Below are 14,918 nucleotides of genomic sequence, written 5' to 3'. Positions count from 1 at the left end.
GGCTCTTTGAGGCTCCATGGTGAAACACTGCCAAATATCATATAGTTTTAAATACTGACTATCTCATGTCAGAGCTTGTGCACAGAATTCTGCACAAAGGGCATTCTCAATGAAGTGAGAGCACTGAAGTACCCAGTACTTCATTTGGCCAGAGATGCCTTAGTACGCAGTGCTACTCCACATATTCCTTACCTTGTGGGAGCCAGAGCAAGACTTTGGTGGGACATTTAAGTGATTAATCATAAATGTCAAAAGATTTCCATTAATGCCTTTCTCATCAAACACTGTTCCTTCATCGAGGAGAATTTTCACAGGAGTGCATAAGGGCAGGTGCAGACAGATGAGTCCCAGTCTGGGTGGATGAACTGGTATGACGCTGTCATGTTTGTATGTGTTTACTTTGTACCCAGGAGCCATGCTCTCTAGGACATGCTTTAGTTTGCCATTTTGAATGCATTAGAAACTGCATGTGGGTAGCAATACCTCCTTAAATTTTCATCCAGAAATGCACTGCTTCAGTGTCTTGTAAATTCCCATGACAGTGCGAGAGACCATTTATTACTTCTAATATGAACCCCTAACTGATGTTAAAGATTTGCTTCACTTTATATCCTGTGTTAGAGAGACTAATGTACAAGCTGTAAACTGAAGATATATTTTTAATGGCAGACTGTTCTGATTTTCTTTTTTTTCAAGAACTGCAATTAAAAACTGAGTTCTGTGCCTAATCCAGCAGTTTCACCTCCTTCTGAATTTTTTGACTTTGTAACCTTTGAAACTACGCTAAGACACGTGGAGGACAGGGAGGTGTTTTGAGACAGCCAGCTTGGCACCACCAAGGTCAAGTCCTGCCTGACCAATGTAGTGGCCTTCTACGATGGTGTAACTACATCAGTGGACAAAGGAAGGGCTACACATGTCCTCTATCTGGAATTCTGTAAAGCCTTTTGACATGGTCCTTCACAACATCCTTCTCTCTAAACTGGAGACATATGCATTTGGTGGGTGGGCTGTTTGGCATATGAGGAGCTGGCTGCATGGTTGCACCACGAGAGTGGTGGTCTATGGCACGATGTCTGGGTGGACACCGGTAACAACTGGTATCTGTCAGTGGTCCGTACTGGGACCAGTACTGTTTAATATCTCCATAGACATATACACTGGGATCAAGTGCACTCTCAGCAAGTTTGCGGGTGACTCCAAGCTGAGTGGTGCAGATGACATGCCTGAGGGACAGCATACCATCCAGATGGACCTGGACAAGCTTGGGAAGTGGGCCCATGAGTTTCAACAGACCAAGTACAAGGTACTGAGTCAGGGCAACCCCCAGTATCAATGGGGCATGAAGGGACCGAGAGCAGCCCTGCAGAGAAGGACTTGGGCTACTGGTGTACGAAAAATTAGACATGAGCCGGCAATGTGTGCTTGCAGACCAGAAGGCAAATTGTATCTTTGACTGCATCAAAAGGACCGTAGCCAGCAGGTCAAGGGAGGTGATTCTGCCCCTCTACTCTGCTCTGGTGAGACCCCACCTGGAGTACTGTGTGCAGCTCTGGAATCCTCAGTACAGGAAAGACATGGACCTGTTGGAGAGGGTCCAGAGGAGGGCCACCAGGATGATCAGAGGGATGGAGCACCTCTCCTCTGAGGACAGGCTGAGAGAGTTTGGGTTGTTCAGCTTGGGGAAGGCTCCGGGGAGACCTTATTGCAGACTTTCACTGCTTAAAAGTAGTCTATTAGAAAGATGGGGACATACTTTTTAGAAGGGCATGTTATGACAGGACAAGGGGTAATGGTTTTAAACTAAAGGAAGGGGAGATTCAGCCTCATACATACAGTTAGGACCTAAAACAGTTGTACCAGACAGGACAAGTTGTGTTACAGTGAGGCAGAAGGAGGGGCACATCACACAAAAATGTTTCAAAAACTGCTGGCTAACTGGAAGCTGCTGTAATTTCAGTTATGTAAAGGACTTCTACCTCTGTCATTTGTAGTCACAAATCCTGTGAGTCAGAATTGTTTTTATAGAGCTGCTGACTGTTAAGCACATAAGTCCATCTGGGGTCTTTCTAACTTGCTTTCTTGACTCCAGTGGGCATCAGGAATGGGTGCTTAGAGGAAGAATATCTGGTGACTGTACAGGGGCACGCGCACAGACCTTTAAACAATGCTGCACTGTTGGGGCCTTCTGGTTGTCTGGAGCTTGGCCTTCATAACTGTATTGTCAACTGTGAAGTGGAGCATTTACTGGAGGGATAAGCAGATAAAATATGAGATCTCAGTATAAGAGTATTTTTGTGATAGCGTATGTCTTGACAAATGAAGTGTTCTGAGTTTGCTAAACAGAAGCTTTGAAATACATTCCTGGGCTTCTTAGTGTCCTCAGCTGATCAGCTGAAAAGCATCACTAGTCTATATGTGTGGATAAGAGCTCATTCTGCTCTGCCTTGCTCCTCATGATGTCATTTAAAACTGTGCAAAATAAATATTACCTTTCTTATTTGTTTTGTGCTTGTTGTAATTAATCACTTGCATAGTAAGGAAAGGAGTTTTGTCTTTTGTGAGTTCCTATCAGCTTTCTGTGTAATTATTTAGTGCTATTTCCTGTTATATTATTTGGACAGACATAGGGCTGGCATTTCAGTGTCAACTTAATAGCAATGAATATTTGTACATAATGTTTTGTGTAAATGACTTAGGCATTACTCTTCTGTCATCTCTCTGCAACAGAGGGGAAAAATATTCTAGCCTTTGTTTTTATCTATAGACTAAAATAAATAACTAGAATTATTCAGGAAGAAATAAATTATTAATTCCCGATGTATTGTCCCACTTTTATTTGTCTTGAGGATATGTTTATATTTTGCATGCCTCTAGAAGAATTGATGGATTTTTCTTGTTTTGGTTTGGTTTGGTCTTTTTTCAGTTGCTGTTTTCTATAAGGCAAAATTATAGTGTTGAGATTATTATAAAGTGTAGCTGCTGTAGTCAAAAAGTGTGTGTTTTCTCTGAGATGAAATGAAATGTCTCCATTAATCCCCGGAGGGGAAGGAATGAATGTAAGCAAAATGTAAGAAATTTTTACTTCTGAGTACTGTATGGAGGCTGAATCAAATTGGCTGTGGAGCTGCATTCTAGTTGTCTAATAGGTTATGTTTCTTTGTTTGTTTATTTTTTCTGTAATTTTTTTTTATTTTAACATATTTAATACATTTCTGATTTAAAAAAAAGGGACACTCCTCTGAAGAAATATTTTCATGAAGAACTACTTTTTTTACCAGATCTGACAGCTCAGGTTCTTATGCAGATTGATATTGTAATGAAATAACTGGTTTTCCATACCAAATATTGCTACAATACATGCAATCTACAGATGCATCTTTACAAGATAATGATTTATAGTTATCAAAAATGGGTTTGATAGAAAATAGAGTTCAGACCAGAAGGGATAAGAAATTTTTGAGTGATTTTTGCAAAGTTCATTTCCAGAATACAATTAATCATATCCCATGTATACTGTTCAGTGGTCTGTGAGGTCAGCCCACTTCCTCTGTGGTTGGTGGAAAGGTTCCTATTCACTCAGTGGAGTTTCACCTGTGGTAGCAAAAGATATGAACATCCCTGCCTGGCACCTGCAATATATGCATATAGCTACAATTTCCCCCATGCATATTAAAATGACCAGGAAAAGGATTTCTTTAAGCTAGTGTTGGTAAAAGGACAATAATCTTTCTTCTGCTTTGAGAATCAGGTAATCTGATTAGCAATTGGTATCTGCAAGCTGGAGCAACTCTGGAGACAGATTATGTACAGTGGCTTTTCATGAAATATCCAGCTATGTTAGTGCAGTAGGAGGAGGAAGAAACACAAAGGTCAGTTTTAATCACTACTTCCTGAAAGCACTGGAATTTTGAATCAAAATCACAACAGTAATGGAAAAGGAAAAAAATTGCTGTATTTACTGATTGACAGGTGGTTCCCTTTTTTTAATTTGGTTGTTTGGTGGTGGTGCGGTTGGTTGTTTCTTTGGTTTGCTTTTTTGGTATTGTTTGTTTGTTTGTTTGTTTGTTTTTTGCTGTGGCTTCTTTACTGTAATTAATTTTATTTGTTAGATTTCATTTCATATAAACTTTTCCATTCTGTGTCATAAAATATCCTCTTATCCTCCCTAGAAAGTAACTTAAGAAAACCTAAGCTAGCAGAAACCTTAAGCGGGATAATTATGTGCTTTGGAAACATATCTAGCTCTGTCTATTTGCAGAACTGAAGAAGTGGTCTGTAGTGATTTGGGTTACTTTTATTGATTGGTGATTCCTTCAAATAGATTTCGCTTTGTCTTCTGTTTTCCTCAGACAATTCTAGCATGAATTGTGTTTCTAATCTGTGCAAGAGTACAAGAGTACTTTTAACTAAATTACTTGAGCGTGATCCTGAAGGTATAAACTTGTATTGTAGTGAACAATTTTAGGGAACTACCCCATGTTGTCAATCCAAACTTCAGAGAGTCCGGATATTTTTTTTTCTTTTTCCAGCTGCATTTTTCCAAGTAGATCATAAGGGAATTTTCTTCTTTTTAAGAGCTCTTTCTGTGAGCCAGCTTGTGTTAGGACTTGGTGGTGTAATACAGAAATTGGTGCCTGAAAGAAACTTCATCTCTTTTTCATTAATCTTTGGGTTGTTATTGTTAACTTTTTATTTGTTTGTTTTTCCAGTTTATATGCCTTTCCAATAAAAGACTGACTGACCACTTTCATTTTTCTATTTTGAAAATTCTTCACTATGAGGGTGGTGAGGCACTGGAACAGGTTGCCCAGAGAAGCTGTGAATGCTTCATCCCTGGAAGTGTTTGAGGCCAAGCTGGATGGAGCAACCTGGTCTAATGGAAAGTATCCCTGCCCATTGCATTGGGGTTGGAACTAGATTATCTTTAGGGACCCTTCCAGACTAAACCATTCTATGATTTACTTCTCTATCACAGTTTCTTTGGGAACAAGAAATGCTTTTTGATGAAGCATCTCTTCGTTGCCTGTATTGCTTTTTTTTTTTTTTTTTTCCTAACAGTCAGATGTTAAAGGTCTATCACAGGCTGAAAAATTTAGGGACTATTGCAAGGTCCTTGATTAGTCACTTCATAGTTTTCTTTCTGTAATGGCACTCTGTGTCCAAAAGTATCTTAACTAAACTTTGGTTTGTTGTGTCCACGGCATGCCCTTTGACTGCAGTAAAAGCATAGCCTGTCCCACCACAGGGAAGGATGAAACCTCAGAAGACATTTGATCAAGCTCTTCTAATGACTGCATATTTTTCTGGATGTGCAGGCATGTGGGGAGTTTCAGTCTGCTCATCTGAAATACAAAACCTTATCTTCCAGCACCCTCTATTAAATTAACTTGCTTCCCCATTGCCACTCAGTGGTAGTGCCAACCTGCATATGTGCATTGCACTTGGAGAGTAGAAGCCATGAGGGTGGTCTGCACAAGACTGCCTATTTAAAAATAGCTGCTGTCTTCTGGGGCTGAGCATATTTCCAAGGTGAGCTCAGAACATGGGGACATGGGTTCCAATCACTGCTGGTGTCAGGCAGCCCACTGGTTTCTGCAGGGAGCTGCTTACCTCTCCCCATTGCTAGAGCAGGTCTTTCTTGCAGACCTGTTGTCTGAAGAGCCAGGATCATTTGCTGATAGAATCAAAGAACAATTTGGGTTAGAAGGGACCTTTAAAGGATTTGAGGAGGAGGATTTGAAGTAGATGGTCTGCAGAGGTGCCTCCCAGCAGTAGTTCTGATTTTCTATAAGAGCTTGCTATATTTTTAACAATTTCTGACAGATATTTGCTCTTTATTAACGCTTAAATACTTTGCAGACCTCTTGTGTGCTTGTGTGTCTGTGTGCTGAGGGTTTCACTGGCTGTCTCAAGTTCCCAGCATCGGACATGTGGCAGCTCAGGCATGAGCGTGCATGGGAGAAAGACTGTCATGGCTATTTTTCTGTTTACCAGTATATATCAGGCTGTTGTCCTCTTGTATTGACAATTAATAATTTTTACTGTATTTATTTCATACAATATTACTCTTGTGAACTTCCACACTCTCTGCCTTACATACTTCCTTTTTTCTTTGGAGTCCCAGAAGCTAAAAACTTAGGGCAGCTACAACCTTAGAAGACTGGAGGATATAACATGTCTTCAGTGGCATAACAGACCAGGGGTCCTTGCACATTGTGGATTGTGTCCACTGGACAGTGTGCTTCCATTGCAGAAATGACTACTTACTTCTTTTTTTTTTTTTTTTACTGGAGACCACATTTGCCATGTAAGTCATAAAGCAGCAGTCCAGGACATCCACATGAAATGGCCTGTTTGCTTCACAGGTGTGTCTCTGACTTCCTGGATCACTGCTACTTGATGTTGGGGTGATTGTAGGGTTAGTTTAGACTGATCCTTTTCAGATGGATTGTCAAACCATGCTCATCATACATTTGTGAAATTATCTAATATAATTCAAAAAAGAAAAATGAAGGAAGAATGGTAAAGAGAACAACGAGTGGTTCATGTGGTTCAACACAGCTGGGCAATCAGCTGACTTATTAAAAAAAAATCTAAATCATACCAAATATAAGCTCAGTCTCCCTCTTTGCTACAGAGGGAGAAGCCACATGTAAGCAGGGGACTTTAGCTGCCCCACATATGGAAAAAGGTTATCTTTCCTTTCTGTCTTATTTGCCACCACATCACAAAGGAGAGTGAGAGAGGTGGGTACTCTGTGGTGTTGGGTGTGGCACGGGCTGTCTTCTGCCTCAATTCTTTAGTGTCTAAAAAGGATCAAGCTTATATTGTATTTTTCTCTTTAGTGAAGTACTGATGGGATCTCTCTGTCTGTCTGATATTTCTGGAACTTTCCAAAAATTATATTTTTTGCCATATTTTTTTACTGTGAAGTGTTGAAATTGGTTGAGTGCAGAATTTTTATCAAGTGCAGATGAAGAAGAATATCAGCACACAAGGAAAATGTGATCATGTATGCTGGATTTTAAGATACTGGAAATGCAGCTGAGTTTAAAAACACAAAAAGTTCATTACATTTTCTAGTCTCTAAGGATCTGACAGTCTTTTAAGAATCACTTTGGACAAAAATGCCTATACAAGAAAATGGGGAAGTATATTTTATTCAGTAAATGTAAGAGGGTTTTCTTTGTTTTGGGTTTAACTTGGGTAGGTTGGGTTTGTTTATTTGTTTTTGGTGGTGGTGGTGTTAGTGAAAAAAAAGAAAAGGAATTGTTGATTGTTCTGAGTTTAGCCTTGGCAAGTCACAAAGCTACTTTATTAAAACCTCAGCTGTGCCCAAAACACATGTTCCAGCAACATAAACACTTTACCATGGCTTAAAGGCCAGGCTGAATGTCATGGCAGTGGGATATTAGAACTGCATTTTGCAGAATATCAGTTAACAATGTTTCTTCCACCAAGTAAAATAATTTTTTACTGAATTTGCATTATTTAGAAATCAATACGCTTATTAAGAACCAGGAGATTTTTAGTGATTCAATAGTTATTAAAAGCAGTAAAATAAAGCTCTTAAACAGATTATATAACTTGATACTAGAAAACTTAATTTATCTGAAGGCATTGCAGTTTGCAAATCTAAGGGATTCCCTTTCTATAGATAATAGGAATTTGCAGACAATTTATGCAACGTACACACCTTGATTTATTGATGTTTAATTCTAGCAGTATGTGAGATGAGTCCATGAGGTAGTGGTAAGAAGTGTGAAAAACTATTGCTTTTGCTTTCTTACAGGGCACTTTTTCCTAATTAAATAATTTAGTCTATGATGTAATACTTGGTCTCCTTTCTCTTTCTTGCTGGATGGCATAGCCTTTGTTGTAACCAAATTCAAAGGGTACAATTCTAAGAACCCACAGAATGCATCTGTGTCCATTTAGGTATTGGCAAAGTCAGATAAACCCAACAACAGATCACACAGTACTCCTGGCTCTACTTAGAAGTCATGCAGAAGCTCCTTTTTCATGGAGCCAATAATATTCCAGATGTTTTCTGCCTGCTGTTTCAAAAGGAATACTTCGAATTATTGAAATACACTAATTTAGACTGTGCAAGGTGCTGATCATTCACAGTTGGGTAAAATGTGCTGGATGTAAATAAATAAATAAGTCCTAAACTGAATTTATGTCCCTTTATTCCTGTTTATGAGACCATGAGGAGGACAGGTCTGGTCCTCTCTGTGGTATTACGAGGCAGACTGCTGCACTACCATGGGCCTCTCACCACGGTTAGTATGCACTAGCAGACAGTGCCCTCCTCTTCTGAGTGATCATGCACAAAGTAAATCAGTAAAACTCTAGTGGCTGAGAAACTGCAGCGGAACTGAATAGGTCTGATTGTCACTCCTGGCTTTGCTATAGATTGTCTGTATGGCCTTGGATGGACATTGGTTTCTTTTATACAGAGATGGAAGCCAGATGTATGTTCTTTCTCCTGTTTATTTTGGCTGGAGCTTCAGAGCAGAGGCTGACTCTGAGTGTGTTCTGCAAGACAAAGAATTCACAGAACCTCCCCATCCATGAATGCAGGACTGATGTACTTTTGCACTGCTGAGGAGGCAGTGGCTCCTCACTGCTTGCTGGATGTGATGGCTCACCTGCTTGCTCTGGAGGGATCTGCAGTCACACTACATAGTGCCAGAGCACCATGAGTGGGTCGGTCTCATTCTTGACAGCAACTATGCTCAAGAGAAGTGCTAAAGGTAGCCTTAGCTGAGAAGGGAATTTAAATGGTTATCTTGTCACCAGATTAGTCATAGGTGTGTCATAGAGGGGAAGTCTGACAGAACTTTGTTGTACTTACTGCCAGAAGAAAGTGGAAAATCATGTTCAACAAAAGGAGCAGAAGCCAAGCCAAATCCCCAGTGACCTATTCTTCTTCTTGCTAAGCGGCTACATGTGTTCTGTCGCTGAGCATCCTGCTAAACTTTCATGGAAATTTTTGGTGGGGTGTGCTGGGACTGCTGACTCAGTGCAGCTCTTGCAGCCTATTCAACAAAAACATCTGGTACAGCTCTGATTTACACTTGTTTGAAGAGAGAAAAGCAGGTGCATATATTCCTGCAGTGGGCAGCTGTCAAAAGAAGGGACCTTTTCCCACACCATCACTCCTTAGGGTGACTCTGCTCACTTCTGTGACTGTTAAGAGTTTAGAAGCCACATACTCTTATCTCAGCACATAAATATTAGGCATCCATCAATCAAATGACAATGAGAAACTCTATTTCCTTCTTACACAGAATAATTTATATCACTAATGAAGGATTTGTCTGTTTGGTGTAAGTGGTCTGTTTTCAACTGGTGGAGTTAATTTAAATGGATTTAGATTTGGTAGACTGATGTAGCTGAATGGAAAAATATCTCACAATTTAATAGAGATATCCACTGAGGAGCTAAATGACTGGTAAAAATTATTGATGTTTTCTTCTACAAAATAAATCTTAACTAACAGATCTATTTAATAGAAGTATCAAGTACTTATCAGTTTGTTGTGTTACCCTGCTGCAATTTGGGAAGATAAGAAAGAGTTGTGAGGTGAGTCTGCCCCTCTGGTATTGGTGCTGAAGATTGAAGGCCAGCTCTGCAATGAGTGTAAGCATGCACAAGCACTGGTTGAACTGTTTAATAGTTTCTAGGGCACTGATGTAGCCATCCACTAGAAGCTCCAGGATATATTCCCATTTGGAATGCTCCTTTTCCAGCAGTTTGGCACAGGTTTGAAGTGTAGTGACTATCTGCATTGGAAAGCTAAACTTAATGAAGTAGTTAATTGGGCTTAAAGGCTGCAGTTCACTAGTGCATGTCTCCAGGATTAGGCTGGCATAGTTTCTTTGAAATCACTGAGTTAACACTGGCATGAAGTTGGAATAAGTGCCAAATGGATCTCTAATCTTCTGTCATCAGTCAGAAATGGTGCTTCTGTGGCAAAGTAGGTAAACAGCATCCTGGGCTGAGTTAGGAAGGGTGATGCGAGCAGATCCAGGGACGTGACCCTTCCACTCAGCTCAGTGCTGCTCAGACATATCTACAGTACTAGCTCCCACTCTGTGCTCCCCGGTACCAGAGAAACATAGACATCCTGGAAAGAGTTCAGCAAAGGGCCACAAAGAGGATGGAGAAGTTGGAGCATCTGACATAAAAGGAGAAGCTGAGATAGCTGGAACTGCTTAGGCTGTGGAAGAGAAGGATCAGGAGGAATCTCTTCACTGTGTACAAATACCTGCTGGGAAGGAATAAAGAAAATTGATCCAAAATCTTTTGGGGTGTCCAATGAAAGAACAAGTGCACAATAGGCACAAGGTGGCTTTTGGTTGGTGGTTTGGGGTTTGGTTTTGTTGATATTTTCACTGTTACAGTGGTTGAACACTGGCATGGGATAGCCAGAGAGGTTATGGAGTTTCTATCACTAGCCATATTCAAAACGTTACTGGGTAATACCCTGTGTAACTTGTTGTAGGTAACCCTGCTCTAAGCAGGGGGTTTGGATTATTAATAGGTATCTCTAAAGACCCCTCCCAGCCTCAACCATTCTGGGATTCTGTCATTGAAGAAAGTCTCAATGTTACAGCCAGCTGCACAATGTGTGCAGAAATGCCATGGTTGTTAACTCACCTTAACTGAATCACAGAATCATAGAATGTCCTGAGTTGGAAGGATCCACAAGGATCATTGAGTCCAACTCCTGTCCAACTCCTGCTCCCACCCTCTGGGTGAAGAACCTTTTCCTAATGTCCAACCTAAACATCGCCTGGCACATCTTCCTGCCATTCCTATGGGTTCTGCCATTGGTCACTAAAAAGAAGAGTTTGGTGCCTGCCCCTCCTACTCCCCTTGTGAGGAAGTTGTAGACCATGACGAGGTCTCTTCTTAGTCTCCTCCAGGCTGAACAAACCAAGTTACTTTAGCCACTCCTCATACGGCTTCCTCTCCAAACCTTTCACCAACTTTGTAGCCCTCTTCTGGACACTGTCCAGAAACTTAATATCGTTTTTATCCTGTGTTGCTCAGAACTGCACACAGGGCTCCAGGCGAGGCTGCACCAGTGCAGAGTAGAGTGGGACAATCACCTCCCTTGACTGGCTGGCAATGCCGTGCTCAATGCACCCCAGGACACGGGTGGCCCTCTTGGCTGCCGGGGCACTGTTGGCTTATGTTCAACTTGCCATCAACCAGAACCCCCAGATCCCTCTCTGAAGAGCTGCTCTCCAGCATCTCGTTCCCCCGTCTCTATGGACAGCCAGGGTTGCTGTGTCCCAGGTACAAAATCCAGCACTTGCCCATGTTGAACTTCATGTGGTTGGTGATTGTCCAGTTCTTCAGTTCTCCAGATCCCTCTGCAGGGCCTTTCTGCCCTCCAGAGTGTCAACTGCTCCTCCCAATTTTGTGTCATCAGCAAAGTTATTAAGCAATCCCTCAAGTCCTGTGTCTAAGTCATTTATGAAGACATTGAGGAGTGCTGGCCCTAAGATGGACCCCTGCAGAAACCGCTAGTGACTGGTCACCAGCCCGACATAGCTGCATTTACTAGAACCCTTTGAGCCTGGCCCATCAGCCAATTGCTCACCCACTGCATTGTGTGTTTATCCAGCTGTGTGCCGGACATCTTGTCCAGGGGAATACTGTGAGAGACAGTATCAAAGGCTTTACTGAAACCCAAAAAGATCATGTCAACAGGATTCCCTTGGTCAACTAGGTGGGTAACCTTGTTGTAGAAAGAAATTAAGTTTGTCAAGCAGGACTTTCCCCTCATGAACCTGTGCTGGCTGGAACCAATGACTGCACTGTCATTCAGGTGCTTTTCAGTAACTCCCAGAACAACCTTCTCCATGATTTTGCCAGGCAAAGAAGTGAAGCTCACAGGCCTGTAGTTGCCAGGGTCATCCCTGTTGCTTTACTTGTAGACTGGGACATCTGCCAGCTTCCAGTCATGCAGGACCTCTCCAGATTCCCAGGAGCATTGAAAAATCACAGAGAGAGGTCTTGCTGTGATGTTAGCCAGCTCTTTAAGCACCCTTGGATGAATCCCATCAGGCCCCATCTGCTTGTAGGGATCTAGTTGGAGTAGCAAATCCCATTTAAGTTGCAGATCAACTGGGAGTTTATTCTTCTCACAGCCATGGTTTTCTAAGCCAGGGTTATGGGGACCCCCAAGTCCATCACTGGTGTTGAAGACTGAGGTGAAGAAAGCATTAAACGTCTCAGCTTTGTCTGTGTCCCTGTTAATAAGTTGACCATGCTCATCAGGTAATGATGTTTGCCTTTTGCCTTTAATATAGTTTTTAAAGCCTTTTTATTGTCCTTCACAGCATTGGCCAGCTTCAATTCTTATTGAGCTTTGTCAGCAAGAATTTCCTCCCTGCAGTAGTGAACAGCATCTCTATAGTACTCCCATATTGCCTGACCTTGCTTCTACTGACCATGTAATTTCTTTTTTTGCTATATTCCAAGAAGAAGATCCCTGCTTAACCAAGCTGGCTTTTTGCCTCACCTGTTAGATTTTCATCATTTTGGACTTGCCTGGTTCTGTGTTCTTAGTAGGTGGTACTTAAAAAATGACCAACACTGATGGACCCCAACATCTTCAAAAGCTTCTTCCCAAGGAATCTCACTAAGTACTTCTCTGAGCAGCCTGAAATATGCCCTTTTCCTATCTAGGGTTAAGGTTTTGCTGGAAGTTTTCCTCCCATTTGCAAAAATTTTAAACCTGGCTGCATCATGGTCACTGTGGCCAAGGAAGGCATCAGTCGCCACATCTTCCATGAAACCCACTCTGTAAGTGAGAATCAAATCTAGGAAGGCACCTTTCCTGGTCAGTTCCCTCAGTACCTGCACCAAGAAATTATCATCCAGGTGTTTCAGGAATATTCTGGACCTGTTGGTGCCAGCTGTATGATATTCCCAGTTGACATCTGGCAAGTTAAAGTCCCCCATAAGGACAAGGGCAGATCATTTGCAGGTTTCATTTAGTTCCTTAGAGAATATCTCATCAGTGTCATCATCCTGGCTGGGTGGCCTATAGTAGACACCCATGATGACATCCGCTTTATTTGTCTGACCCTTAATCCTTACCCATAGGCTCTCAACCTTGCCATTGCCAACTGTCAGCTCCATGCAACCCAGTTGTGTGCTGATGCAGTTCATGTGCTGCCTAAACTTCGCTCACCAGTCTCTCATTCTTCTAAACATGGTTCATACTGATTCAGATAACAAGGAAACACTGTGACAGATTCAATTAGGGCACAGAGGAATGTCTAAAGTGTAAGTAACACTTGAGAATTACACAGAAATGTTTGGGGAGAAGGATGAACAATGCCCTGACTGTTATTCACTGACCATCGGAGCAAATGAGCTTAGCTAGCAAAGAGAAAGTGTACCTCTGAGCCAGTCAAATGCAAGATGAGATCTGCAAGTCAAACCGCAATTCAGTTTTGCATGGCATTTTACTATAAAAGGCCCTGTGTGTTAAATTCCATGTACAGTTTCCAGTTTTCATGTGGTTTTGCAGTTACATCTACTGGGATTAACCCTGCAACTTGTACTTAACAATGCTTCAGGTGATGGTTAGGCTGAACAGAACATTCCATGGTTGCTTCAGCTCTGCAGTGTGGGAGATTTGAGGGATTTTCTTCAAGTTAATGTTGGATGGGTTTCTATTAGATGGAGATTTGTTATTAAACTAGCCAGGCCCAAAAGAATTTCAAGGCCACCTTGGAAAGCTGAAAACACGACGTAAATCAACAGACCTATTAGCAGTGAGACTCGGGCGCGTGGACAGCTCGTGAACATGGACAATATCCAATCAGCCAATGCATGCTTGGAGCGTGGACGCGTGATCAGGAAATAACTGCATATATAAGGAGGCTTGTTTCTCTAATAAATGGCTTCACTTGAATTCATATTGGATTGTGTAGAGTCCATGATTTTTCGCCCTTGCACTGCAGGACCAGGAATTAGTAAGAAATGTGATTAACATTGTGATTACATTTAGTTTTCACAGGTTTGCCTTCCCAATAAGATGGCATTTCCATTCTCTAAAAGGCAAATGTGGACAGAATATGACTGGTGAGAACAGGAGTCTCAGATCCAGCCTGTGACAGGTGTAGCAGAAGACAGCCTGAAGCATCCAGCTAGACACTGTTATCTCAAGGAGTTTGGCCAAGGCTGCTCTGTGGTTTGGGAACAGAAGTTCACCTGAACCTCAGGGCAGTGTTTGTTACTGGGCAAAGGATTTGCAGAGAGCTTTTGAAGACTTCCCAGGTGGAGCAAAAATGCTCTATGCTATTCTAATGTTTTAGATCTATGTGAGTGATTCCTAAACTTCTGAGAAACCCCAGTGTGAGGGGCCAGTGAGGCTTTACTAAAGCAGCTTCTTTAAAACATTGTACTATCTGTGCAGAAACACTTCAATTGCAACATACTAGCTATGTTTAAAGAAAAACAAACAAACAAACAAACAAACAAAAGCTCTGAATGTTTTGTGGCAAAGAGTGCTGGGGATGGACTTGCAAGGTTATGTAGTTGTGAGAAAACAGATTGCTAGAACCCATCAGGTTTGTACACACCCAGTGTTCCTTTGTGTTTGCTGGTGCTTGCTGTATTCCTGTTTGTCTTTTGACTGCTATTTTCTCATTTCAGGTGCCTTCATTCTCTCAGAACATTCAATGTGCTTTGGAACACAGCTATTATTTTAAATCACCTACTCTTACCTGCAGACAGTGTGTCTGTTTGGGAATTCTGACCCACTAACATGAATGTACGTTAATTGATATGATCAGCTAGTTCTGCAGTGACATCAGTCTGTCAGGGAGGTTGATCCAGGCAGTCGTGGTGGAGTAATGAAGAGTGCCTCCATGAAACAG

General features: G+C 41.7%; 1 protein-coding gene across 8 annotated transcripts in view; it reads left to right on the top strand.

Moving 5' to 3' along the window:
- Positions 1–14,918, top strand: part of PIGG (phosphatidylinositol glycan anchor biosynthesis class G (EMM blood group)) — a 245,345-nt gene that overhangs the window by 173,267 nt on the left and 57,160 nt on the right. For 5 of the 8 annotated variants that reach the window (XR_010468873.1, XR_010468867.1, XR_010468871.1 and 2 more), the window contains one exon: positions 1–14,918. This exon is cut by the window's left edge. The exons of 1 other annotated variant lie outside the window; for it this stretch is intronic. The gene's annotated coding sequence lies outside the window, so the exon portion shown is untranslated. 2 more of the 8 variants (XR_010468866.1, XR_010468868.1) reach the window with 2 other exon arrangements.

Source organism: Columba livia, chromosome Z (genome assembly GCF_036013475.1).
Source record: "Columba livia isolate bColLiv1 breed racing homer chromosome Z, bColLiv1.pat.W.v2, whole genome shotgun sequence".
Lineage (NCBI taxonomy): Eukaryota > Metazoa > Chordata > Aves > Columbiformes > Columbidae > Columba > Columba livia.
The sequence above is the reverse complement of the archived record's forward strand: the minus strand, read 5'-3'. Positions and strand labels throughout refer to the sequence as shown.